Source organism: Mirounga angustirostris, unplaced genomic scaffold, assembly GCF_029215605.1.
Source record: "Mirounga angustirostris isolate CCGP_5_RB_7025 unplaced genomic scaffold, mMirAng1.0.hap1 SCAF_8, whole genome shotgun sequence".
Classification (NCBI taxonomy): Eukaryota; Metazoa; Chordata; class Mammalia; order Carnivora; family Phocidae; genus Mirounga; species Mirounga angustirostris.
Window position 1 is genome coordinate 124104459 of NW_026991716.1, and position 13004 is coordinate 124117462.

Genomic DNA, 13004 nt, shown 5'->3' on the forward strand with positions numbered 1-13004 from the left:
GCCTGTCCACCCACCCCTAAAGCTACAGTTCTCTGCTCTTTCATTGCACGGATCTCTCACTGCACCGATCTCTCAGATTATCCTGTTTGTCATTGTCTCCCTTCACTAGAACCTAAGCTCCAGGAGCTAAGGGACCTTATCCTGTTTCCCAGTCTGCCTTCTTTTTCTGACATCTATGCCTGACACAGCTGTTTGTTGAATAAATCAATGGCTCTGTCTGGTCAGATTGGATATTAATAGAGTGATAGGAACTGAATGGAAAGTTAGCATCCAAGAAGTGTATGGTTGTTTAAACCGATTCTTTAGTATTTACCTCCAGTCTCTAGCATGCTTACATTGCTAATTATCGATTGTACAGCTTGACACATTATTATTGACCTCACAGTATGGAAACTGAAGACATAGCTTTGTTTTTCACACCTTCTCTGACCCCTGTTTCCCCGCCCCATCACGCATTTCCCATCCTTCCATGTTCTCATCTTCCCAGCATTCGTATATTGTACTTTTGATTAGAACAGTATTCTGTATAACTATGTAAAAATTGGTGATAGCTAAGCCTTGTGGTAAACCAGGATTACTTTTTCTTTCCTGCATGGCTTTTGCTTTCCTTACTGGTGTTTTTGTTTGCTTGAAAAGGGGCCTGCATACTCATCCCCAAATCTTTCCCCAATTATGTAAATCTCTTCTCAGTATGCTCAAACACTTTTGTTATTCTGTCAAGTTTGACTGTAAGAAGTGAATCCAAGTTGGACTGGATTTCCTCTAAGCTTGCTGCCTGGCTGTTACCCTGCATCTCTCTTCATTTCATCCTGGGGAGTCCTCCCACTTCCCTCTTGTGATGGATCTCCGGATTGCTAGATCAGAGTCTTATCTTCTCTGGGTCCATTTCCTAATTTGGACAGAGCACACAGGTAGCTTCTTGAGAAAAGCTCATGGGACGTGGTTTTTTTGAGACCTACTACGAAGACATCTTTATTCTGGTTTTCTACTTGGTCGATAGCTTGGCTGCGTCATAAGGTAGCAAAGCAAACTTGCTGTAACATGTCAAAATACTACTGTCACTTATAATTAACCACAATTATAATTTCTCTTATGTAGAAGATTAATTTTTTCTCTTTAGCACATAGCTTTTAATTAATTTCAAAAGACTTTCTCGAGGGCGCCCAGGTGGCTCAGTCGTTAAGCATCTGCCTTAGGCTCAGGTCATGATCCCAGGGTCCTGGGATCGAGCCCCGCATCGGGCTCCCTGCTGGCGGGAAGCCTGCTTCTCCCTCTCCCACTCCCCCTGCTTGTGTTCCCTCTCTCGCTGTCTCTCTATCAAAAAATAAATAAAATCGTAAAAAAAGAAAAAAGACTTTCTCGAATGATTGTCACATGAGAACTCAACTTTAATCTACTCTTGTTGTTATAGTCTAAAAAAATATTTTATGGATGTTTAATGTTTTATAGCTGAATGAACTAATTTAAAAATATGTTTACTGTGATAATAATGGTACTTTACAGACTTTGCTGATTGTGAGAATCACCTAGTATGCCTGGGGAGAATACTCAGTTCTGGGCAACAGCAAAATCCATCTCTTGGATAGGGGTCTCAGAATCCGAATTTTCAGCAAGCATTCCAGAAGGTTCTTAACATGAGAAATATCCTTTGGAGATTAGCAGTGTTTAAAAAGTGGCTTCAGATGAAAATTTCTCTTCATTAACAATGTGTCTTCTCTTGACGTGAGGTAGAAGTTACAAAATGTCCAGTTCAAAAACACTGATGTTCTGTACCCAGTGTCTTGATAAATTTGGTCATTAATATGTCCTGTTCCGAGCAAGTATTCCCATTGTCTAGTACAATTTTGGCAAAATCTTGTTGCCAGAAATTTTTTTGCTCTTACGTACATTTTGCTAATATTATAAACTGCAAGATAATTCATTTCCCACAATATAGTCAGGCTTGAGGTAAATGTAGTTACATTAGAAAGGAAAGAAGTTAATCTGCAGAATGACAATTACTGTTTAAGGAAAGGACACAGAATTTTGACTCTGTTGCCTTTTTAGGAAGACCTCCTTGAACTTCCATCTGAGGTGGCTGCATGCTAATTACTTAAGGCGGAACCAAAGTGACAGAGCAAGGGGTTGGATGAAAACAGGTGTTTAATAATGCGTGGGAGGGACTGTAAGAAAGATTTTAGTAAGATCTATTTTCTAAAAAGGAGGCTGAGCCCTTTTCTCTTTTAGAAATGTGGGCAGCAAATTCTGAAAACTTCAAAAGGAAGCAATCATTTATTTAAAAATTCTTTTCATATGTTCCTTTCAGAAATGTTTGGCTTTTTATTTTCGCCTCTGTTTGTACTTCAGGGGTCTTTCCTTTCAGCGATGTGCCTATTTTGCAGTACATTGCCCAGTGTGAAGTAAATTCCAGTCTTAATTGGGGTCTCTTAAAAGCTTTTACTAAAGGGTTTCTAGCCTCCCCGAGGAAAGGCCACTGTTGTTTGTCTAAGGTGCTCTGAGGAGGGCCTGCTGAGCATTGCCCTGGACCTTCCTTCCAGAATAAAAATGCTTCTCACCACAGCTGGGTAGCCCACAGGGCTGAGTAGGGCAACCTGACAGGATGATTCAGGATTGCAATTGCCGATTTCATCTATTTAAAGGGATTCTGTGTTTTTCAAAATTTCTTCTGCATCTGTAAAGTTAACTCGCGCTGACCTGCCAGGCTGTCTGTGGAGGAGCTGGCTGAGGATGGAAACTTGGAATAAGCCAGAACGAGTTAACTGAGCTCATGTTGAATGTTCCTGTGTGTCTAACAGAGCAGTGTTTCATTTTCCTAAAGTCTACTAAAACGGAATTATATACATATGTGCGCAAATAGTGTTCTGTCGCTTGGAAAGTACTTGGCTGCCAATTTTTTAAAGAAAACATGAAAAGAATAAAATCAAACTGGAGGTTTTAAAAAGGATCTAGAACTGTACACTTTTAAAAAGACTGAATCCCCTTTAGTCATCAGATCATGGAATGTCAGAACACACTGATACCTCATTTTTCAAATGATGGTGTCTTAATTTATAAAGCCATTAAAAAATGATTATAGTAGAAGCCTTTAAAGAACTTTATTTTCCCCTCTGTTAGGTGGGGTGGGGTAGAGATGAGGTTGGAAACTGTGTGACATTTTCATTCTGTCTTCAGTGTATGAATAAACAGCTTTACAGACAATAGTAAAGTCTGTATTAGTTTGCTAGAGCTGCCATAACAAACTCCTACAGACTGGGTTGGCTTAAACAATAGAATTTCATTTCCTCCCAGTTCTGGAGTCTGAGAACTTAGGACTTAGAACTTAGAAGTCCAAGATCAAGGTTGGGTTTCTTCTGACGCTCTCTCTGGGCCACTTTCTCCCTGTATCCTCATATGGTCTATGAATGCACAGGTCTATCCAATCTCCATTGTCTTACCAGGGCACCAATAATTGGATTAGGGCCCACTCATTATGACCTCATCTTACCTTACATACCTTTATAAAGGCCTTATATCCAAATACTGTCACATTCTGAGGTGTGTCACACTTCATTTGGGGTGAAGACTTCAACAGATGAATTTTGGGGGGCAAAATTCAGACATAACAGTGTCCTCAGTTTACAAACTGAGATCCACTCACAATGGCCCATAAACACCTTGGATCCATTGTCTTTTTTCTGGTTTCTTCAGTTCCACTTCCTAACAGATTATAGCTTCTTCCCTGCTCACCTTCAACAGTGCTGCCACATACTCAATAGATACGACCTGAGGAAGAGGATGCGTTGAAGGTGTTTTTCAGCAATGGGAACCAACATATGTCACTAGGCAGTGCCACTTAAGAAATGAGGCATGGAATGTAAAGATTATATGTGGTAGAATTAAAAATAGTCTATGTGAACACTGTTTCTGCCATATTTATGTTAGAAATAATTACCTCGTGAGTGGAGCGCCAAACTGATTGTGTAATGCTAAGAAAAACAGTGCTTATGAAGATGCGAATCCCAGTGTGGTCAGCAACTATGTATGTACCACCTGACTCGTTTTATAATCTTTGAGGTCCCTGAATGTGAGGCACACTATTTAGAGAAATGCTTTATTCCCAAATGTCGCTACATATATATTCGTCTTTTCTGTGTTTGATTTTTTTCTTACTCTGTATGCTTTTATTATCTTAGATGTGTTTGATATCCAGCGGAGTGACATGTTTCTTCACAAAAAGCTGCTAAAATAAGAAATAGAATGACTAGGGATGCTAAAGAAAGATAACGTTAAAACACCTGTCAGAGTAAAGCCAGAACAGGAATGTTCTCTGCAGAAAATGCAGCAGCCCCATTGAGTCAGGTTGGTAATTCAAAGATGATTCACGTGTGACTAAACACATTTGCATTATGTCCCATACACATTGCAAAACACTTAGCAGGCTTTGGTAATGGCTTCCTTTCTCTTGTTAAGCTCTTGACTGGAGTGGACGGATTGGGTGGACTTGTTCATCTTGTCACAAGGCATGAAAATAGTGCCCCAAAAACATACCCACCTCCATGAGGTTCAAAATTCTTTAATATAAATGGAACAGGTCCCTCAAGCCATGTAAGCACACAAGTAAGACGGGTGCATCAGAATCTAGCAATCCTAGATCCTCCCTCAAAAGCGTTGAAAACTCTCCAGACACCTAAGAGATGATTTAATTTTTTGGCATCTTTTGGACCAGGAGTTTCCTAGAAGTAAGTTAGATCTTGAGATGGCTGAGATACAAGGCATTCCTAAAAAGCTCCATGTAAGACCCGGTTGTTTCAGCCCCTGATCTGAATCCAAAGGGTGATGGAGTGGGAGTTGGGGGGTGTACAGGAATTCCTCAGCCAAGCTCCACACCCATTAGTTGTGACCCTGTCACTTTAGTCTTTTAAGGCATTGAGTAGATTAGAATCGGCCAAACACTTAATCTAAGGATGGTTAAAAGTCACAACATTGGTGTTTTTCCAAGTGAGAACATTTCTCTTGGATTCAACCCTGATATTTCAGATTCAGAATTCAATGTCCTAAGACCTAAAGATGAAGTCTTACTACATACAATGGAAATAACTGATAAGGATTTAATGAATAAGTACTTAAGGTTTTGCATTGCCGGTCTAATGTTATTTTTATTGTCCGGTATCTAATCCTGGGAGCAAAAAGAAAGAGCACAAGGTTCCTGTCAGATCTCAAAAAGGGAGTGGCACAGAATGAACACAGGTCCCCTTGATAATGACTTCTTAGCCAGTCCAGTAGATGATGATTCTCAGTAAGTATGAGTGCTTTAGGACTCAGGTATCTATGTTGAATTTATTTATTTATTTTTTAAGATTTTATTTATTTATTTGAGAGACCCAGTGAGCGAGAGAGAGCACAAGCCAGGGGAGGGGCAGAGGGAGAAGCTGACTCCTCGCCGAGCAGGGAGCCCAATGTGGGGCTCCATCCCAGGACCCTGGGATCATGACCTGAGCTGAAGGCAGACGCTTAACCGACTCAACCACCCAGGCGCCCTCTATGTTGAATTTAAAGGTGGCCTTAACTGTAAAGAATTGGAAGTTAATAGAATCATGAAACGGAACTCGTTTTCTCCTCAGATTTTGACACTAGGCATATTTGGAAACAGGAGTAAAATGCAACTTCCTGTGTTTGGCTGCTATAGCGACACATCTTGTCTAACACAGGCTTTTAAAAGCGACAACTTGTAGCTCAACGAGATGTAGGCAGTTTGCTAACTGAATTTTCAGCATGGCTCAGTAAGAATTCACCAAATATGCAACATGTCTTTTGAGTAAAATAGGTTTGTGGGGTTTTTTACTTCTTTATTTTTTGCAGGTACAAGTGTAAAAATAAACTGTGCACCTTCCCAGCTGGTGGGAAATAGAGCCAAATCCAGTTCTGGCTGTTCTCTCCCATTCTTGTGGGTGATGTCAGCCTTCTTGCCTTGTGACTTTCCTGAGGGCATTTCTGCTGTAGGATGATGGTGATTTCCCTTGAGGGCTGGTTGGTCTCTGCTGCTCTCAGCAATTGGCCTGAGACCAGTGGAGAACACAGGTGGCTCTGTGAAGGAGTCTGTTCTGAACAGGGTGTTTTTGTTTTTCTGGAGCCCTCTAGAAGACAGGGAAATAGCTTTCAAAGAAATTTCACTGTCCCAGTTGCTCCAAATCATAAATAACCCACTTTCTAGAATTTATTCCCCTCAAAACCTTTTTAACAGCCCCGTTTCCACTTGTTTGTGTAAGAGTAGGAGAGGAAGTAGTGGAAGGCACTGACCTTTCTTGAATATTGGTGATGCAGTAGGACCCTTTACGTATGTTATTTCTTTTAATGCTTGCAACAACCCAAATGCTAAATTGCATTGTCCCATTCTATGGATTAGGAAGACGTTCTGAAAGCTTGAATGACTTGCCCAAGATTACCAGCTAAGAAGTGGAAGAACAGATTATTAAATTCAAGTCTTTCTGGCTCAAGGCCCATGTTTTCTCTCATTGGAACTTATAGGTCTGTATTTTTACTTAAAATGACTCTCTCTTTCTCCCTTTCTTCCTCTCTCCTGTTTTCCCTCTCTTTGTCTCCCTCTCTTTTCCTTCCTTCCTTCCCTCCCTCCTTCCTCTCTCTCTCTCTCAGCATATACTAGGTGTCACCAGGGTGCCAAATAAGATAAAGGATAAAACAAAACATTTTCTTACTTTTCTGAAAGCTTTAGTATAGAGCACAGGAAGAGTTGATCATTTCTCCATTTGTGTTTGCTCCCATAAGATACTGGTATAACAGGAGATGTTTGCTTCTCAGTTGAAAGGTGAGATAAGAGAGTGGTATTTTCTGTTCAGAGTGGAACAAAAACTTGCTGCTGGTTGCTAGGCTTAAGGAATGGTTAGTCATTGGGCACGTTACATTGTCTAGTCAGATATTTGCCCCGCAACACTGGGCTACCATGCAGAGGGCCTTGTAGTTCTACCAGTTTCTGATGTATTTAGTGAATCAAAAATCTAAAGTATCAATACAGAACTAAATATCCATAATGTTGTATTATGACAGAATTTATCTCAAGTTAAAAATATGGTTTTATAGTTTTCTGTGTGGTTCCCTGTTTTCTGAGAGATTTAAATTCTTGCACGTAATGCCTGAAAACAATGGAAAAACAAAGGCAGTTTGGACTTGGTTTCAGTTTAGTCAGATAATTTGCCTTTCCAGTTTCTTGACTGTGAAACTAAATTGCCTTTCTGAGTCCCCCAGTTAGGAGAAAGAAGATGAAGACTGCAGAAAAGTCTGAGTTGCCTAATGTGTTTTGAGAAGGAAGAAGGAAATGTCCCTGTGGGGTGTGTGGAGGGGTCACTCTTGAAAACATTAATTTTTGCCACTCATTGCTGTGTAAAAATACAAAATTCTTAAAAGATCATTTCACATGTAAATTATTCCAACTGTTTTTTTTTTTTTTCAGTTGTTTGTCTTTGGTGGGTTGTCTTTTTAAAAGGACACAGTAAACCGCAAGTAAGTCTTTGTTCACCTGAAAAATTTGTCAACAATGTCTGTACCATTCTTATGAGTGTTAATCATCCTTCCTGCTGGCTTTGATATTTTCTCAATTTCAAACTTTAGTGTTTGTTATGTTATCATTCAAAATATTTGGAGTTCTGCAGGAAGGCACCGTTGGAAACAATTTCCTCTACATGAAAAATCTAAAGACCTGCTAAAATAAATCATAGCCTAGTTAGACCAGGCCTTTTACATTCATTATTGCCAAACATTTGTCCATGATTTAGTCATTCATTCTGTAAATATTTATTAAGGACCTTCTGTGGCCTGGGTACAGGGTGGGGGCACAACCTGGAATAAAACGCTTTTGGTGCCTGTCCTCATGGGACTCCTGATCTAGTATGGAGCGCTGTTACTTTTTCTTTATATACTTGCTCCTCTAAGAGGCAGTCTTTTTTTTTTTCTACTTGCTTAATAACAACAACAATTAAAAGTTACTTTTATGGCTTCTGGAAAAGTTGACGAATTGCAACTAGCTGCTTCTGAAGTTCAGTTACAGGCTTTTTTCCCCATTATTCTAGTACACATTCAGTGTTCCTTTAGGCCAGTATTGAAAATCTTAATAAAAATTATATCAGAAAAGAATTTTGGAATAAGCTGGTTGGCTTGATGGTGCCCTAATTGGATTCAGAGAGGCTTTCCTTGTGGTGTTCTACCCAAGTCCTGCTGGTACAACTCGTTCTCTGGAATGCTTGCTTGACACACATGTTGTTTTAAAAGAAAGAAACCAAAATAGAACATTTTGTAAGTGGGATCTCCTTAGTGACTGTGTTGGAGAAAAAAATTAAACTTGACCCTAAAGTCATCATTACTATAAAATTACTTTTTTAAAAAAACAACTAATAGAATTCTCTCCCTACCCCCCCCCCCCCGGCCCGTCTCGAGAGAATTAGGTGTACAAACGAAGGAATGTTAATCCTTTGCTTTTCAGTGACTTTAAATGGTTTCCTGCCTAATTTGGATGGGGTGTTTCTACCTTTTAAGCACTGTTATGAAACTAGACTCAATCTCGATAACCCTCAAACAGCTTTGCCCTGAATTTGTAACACAGAACTTGGAGAGTGTGCCAGGCCATGCCTGTCACAAGGACTAGTGCTCAACTACCACAGTCTGAGCCCCTCCGGCCACTTACATCCCCCATGCTCTCACAGCGTGCCAGGTTTCTATATTGGAATGATGGTTATTTGAAGAATGTCAGCCCCTCTCATAGACGGTAAGCTTCCTGAGGGCAGAGGTCCAATCCATTTTTGCTCACTAGTATGGCTTCGGAGCATTACCTTGTCTATCATAGTTGCTCAGTACATTAATTATGAATGAATGACTCCATTCCACAGTAAGCAGATTTTTCTCCAGCCTCATCTTTTTGTGGACCTCTCCTTCCTCCTTGTCTTGTTTCGTCTGGAACCCACCTCTCCTTGGCTGGTAACTCCGTAATGGAGGTTCTGCTGTCCCCCAGCCTTCACCATTGACATGTGATCCACTCCCAACTGCTATGCATGCCCACTTTGCTTCCAGTAGCGTGTATTCTCACTCGAAGTACATACCATCCTGCTGCGTTCCTCTTCACATCTCTGGTGCCGTCATCCCCTGACTTCCTGCTCATTTCCTCACATTCATCAAGTGAGATTCAGGCTCTCCTTCTCCACCCAGAGTCTCACTGCTATCCTGAGAGAAGCCCATCCCCATGTGGTTAGTCAGTTCTCTCTCCCTTCAGGCTCTTTCTCCTCAGTCCATAAACATGCCCTAGAATCCCCCACATTTGTGACTTTACAACAAATAAACTAAACTTTATCTTATACCCAATGATTCTCAGTAGAGGAGAAATCCAAGGTTCTTTACTATGTACAGCCTACTGCCTTCTTTTTTTTTTTTTTTAAAGATTTTATTTATTCATTTGAGAGAGAATGAGATAGAGAGAGCATGAGAGGGGGGAGGGTCAGAGGGAGAAGCAGACTCCCTGCCGAGCAGGGAGCCCGATGCGGGACTCGATCCTGGGACTCCAGGATCATGACCTGAGCCGAAGGCAGTCGCTTAACCAACTGAGCCACCCAGGCGCCCCAGCCTACTGCCTTCTAAATATAATCATTTTCTAAGTGTTTACCTCTGGCCCTCAACTGCCGCTTTTGTTTGGAAGACTCCCCCAAATAACTTCAACATTGACTTCCTGCTAGTGTGCTAATAATTTATTTCTGACTGTCTGCTGGACATCTTCCCCTGAATGTCCTGCCAATACCTGAAGTTCATGGTGTCTGAACACAAGCCATGTAGGTCTTTCTCCAAGTCCTCTCTTGACATTCCACCACACCTCAGAGAGGTTCAGGCCATAGAATTCTCCGTGATTTCTCTAGACAATTCCCCCATCTCCTCACTTCTTCCTCAGTGTCCCTTGGATCCATTCATCATTTCTAATTCATTTTCACTGCTTTCCAAGTTCAGATGCCTGGTGGTTGCAGTCACCTCTTAACTGAATTGTAAGGATATAAATCAGGGAGCCCTGGGGATTCTTTATGACATAAATTCTTCTCCCAGCATCTTGCCTAACACTGTATAAGCCTATAGTTTTCATTTCTGCCTTGGGTAGGTAGTCTGGAATTCTGCATGTGGCTACTATTCTCTTCCCAGATACCAGCCTCGGTGACTTGGTGTGACTGCCAGGGGACTGCTGGACTATAAACAGAGTTATCACATTATAGGTAGATTCTCAGGGCTCTTATTTATCCACCAGCTTTTCAACCTAAAGATATTGGTCCAGATTTAATATGTTATTTTATTAGTACTTCTGTTACATTCATCCACAGTGGGAAATTTTTCATAATTGTCTCTCAAGCAAAATTTATTCACTTAAAAATTATGAAATTTCATTTGACTCTATTTTATGACTTGTACATAAGATCTGCCAGTTTCTCCCCAAAAGTTTCATTGCTATGCCCAAGCTCAGCAAACCAAGGGATTGTTATCCTAACGTAGAGGAGGTAAAATTTGCTCAGTTGACGTTTTGCCCACTGGAGATGTGTTGACCTTTTCTTCTTTTTTACAAACACAGTACAACCTCCACACACCATGACCTGCTCCCCATCCCAGACTCAGGGAGTTGTAGGAGATAAGGTTAGTAAGGGAAGGAAGGTAGAAGGTTGGTTGCTTCCTTTCTTATTTTCACTTCTCTAGCAAAGTTCTTGATATTTCCACGTAGAGCCATCAAAGCTGTTCATAGAACCCTTTGCTTATTGTGATCACAGTGGTATTCAAAACTTGAAATGCTTTTATTTAACAATAAAATTCATTTTCCATTTGCAAAGTGATCCCATTTTCTACTCAATCAGAGTTTCTTTAAACCCCAAATACAAGTGATATTATTTAATCTGTTAAATATCCCATAGCAAGTCTAGGGGCTGTTGTGCATGTGAGAGCATCAGGATGTCATACAGCTGCACAAACATACTCATTCTGCAGGCCTATCGGCCACAAGTTTAAACTCTGAAATTCTTTGTCAGTGCTTGCAGACAGATGGAAGTCTTTAGTAGCTTTTCCCTTTGGGGGTTTAAAAATAATGGCTGCCTCCATTAGAAAAACAAGTTAAAAAACTGGTGATATCAAATTCCTAAAATTAATACTATGGTAAATAAGGATTATGTGCAATCAAAGGACCGTAGTTAATTTAAGCAAAGGACACACACTGCTTGCAACTAGCATGAGCTAAACTGTGAAGACACTGGGCATTGTTTTAGAGAGCATAACAGTACCTGCTGTAATTCCTTGGGTTAGCCCACAGAAGAGGCTGGAGGTAGAACTGAGTTATTATTCATTAAGGTTTATGTCTTGCCTCCTCTTAAAATAGAGCTCTATTCCCACCCATAGCCCTCTGACCCATTTTGTACAAAGGATACCCTGGAGGCAGACTATTGACTAAATCCCACTTACCAGCTCTATGACCTTGGGCCAATTACTTGGCTCTCTGGACTTCACCTTCCTCATTTATAAAGTGGGAGTGCTGACAAGCACCTACTTCACAGGGTTGTGTTGACAGTTAAGGAGGCAACATTCATAACGCACTTAGAACAGGTCTTCATGTGGCCTGTAAGATCTATGTATTCAGCACAAATCAGTATGAGAATCATAGAATTTTTAAAATTGGAAGCGAGCCTAGAGATCATGTAACTTAGTCTCCTCATTTCAGCAATGAAATATTGGGGTCCTTGCTGAAGGTCACGGGGCTATTAAGAAGCAGAGTTGGGTGTGGGACTCAGCTCTCTTCTTGGCTTACAGGCAACCATTCTAATTGGATGGTTAAAACCCAAAACAGTAACTGAAATTTATTGCCTGTCCTGATTGTGCAACATCTTCTTTGCTTTTTGCTCTACAAATAGTTGTAGGGCCCTTCTAGAGCTACCAAGAGGTGCTACTGGTTCACCAGTTTAGCTGTCATATTCCAATGAGGACGGACTCATGGAGTGGGAAAAAAAGCCTTGAACAGGAATCACAGGACCTAGATGATGTCTCTGCCATTAGTTAATGACTTGGGAAGCCACATAGTCTTCTTGGGTCTCAGTTTCTCCATTGAGGAGAGGTTTTTAATATATATATAGATTTTTAATATATATAGGATAATGTAGAATGTAAACACAGTTGTTGTTCCCATAACAGATAACATGGTACTCAGTGTTTCTGCGAATTGCATGGCTCAGAACTGCTGCATGATTTCATATGCGGAGTGGGAATAAACATAAAGCTGTCGTTACTTATGGAAAATAAACTGCTTCTTCACCTTTCATCTTGCATAGGTGAGCTTCCAATTTAGCACAGTTTCAGGGCAGTCTCAAAAGATAATAGAAAGATAGATTAGCTTTCCCAGAAATCTGGCAAGGGAAGGGAGATATTATTTGCATTTTCCAGATAAATTAGTAATGATATCCTTTATAAGTAGAGGAGCTTGCATAAAGCTTATCATTGTCTCTATCATATCATAAAGCTCTATCATCTGAGGTCTTGTTAAGACAGCAGATTTCCATTTTGTAGCTAGGTAACTTTGCTTTGGAATGCTCATGTGTTTAGATGATTCTCATAGACATAAAGTTCAGTGAAAAAGGACAGACATAAAGGAGTATGCTGTATAATTCCACTAAGCGTTGAAGTTCAAGACTAGGTGACACAAATCAGTGGTAATAGGGGTTAAAACAGTAGTTATTTGGTGGAATGGATAGGAGAGAGTGGGTATTGACTGGGAAGAAGCACAAGGAAGCTTTCTGGGTCTGGAAATGATTCTAGACTTTGATCTGGATGGTGATTGCATGTACAAAATCATTTACTGTCTGTCAGTATACCTAAAAATCATTTTGAAAGAGCTCCATAGTATTAATTTGAATGACTGATCTTACCCCAGGTCCCTTTAGATAATTTTATAGCTTCTTTCAAGTGACAGAGGACTGGAAATTGGCAAATATGGAGTTGAGTTATGAGAGCAGTCTTCC

The 13004-nt window shown here is 40.4% G+C and overlaps 1 protein-coding gene across 10 annotated transcripts in view; it reads left to right on the forward strand.

Moving 5' to 3' along the window:
* Positions 1 to 13004, forward strand: part of PHACTR2 (phosphatase and actin regulator 2) — a 269242-nt gene that overhangs the window by 146310 nt on the left and 109928 nt on the right. Inside the window, exon 2 of one of the 10 annotated variants that reach the window (XM_064598186.1) lies at positions 7445 to 7494. The exons of the other annotated variants lie outside the window; for them this stretch is intronic. The gene's annotated coding sequence lies outside the window, so the exon portion shown is untranslated. The remainder of the gene's footprint in view (positions 1 to 7444; positions 7495 to 13004) is intronic. 10 annotated transcript variants of the gene reach the window in all.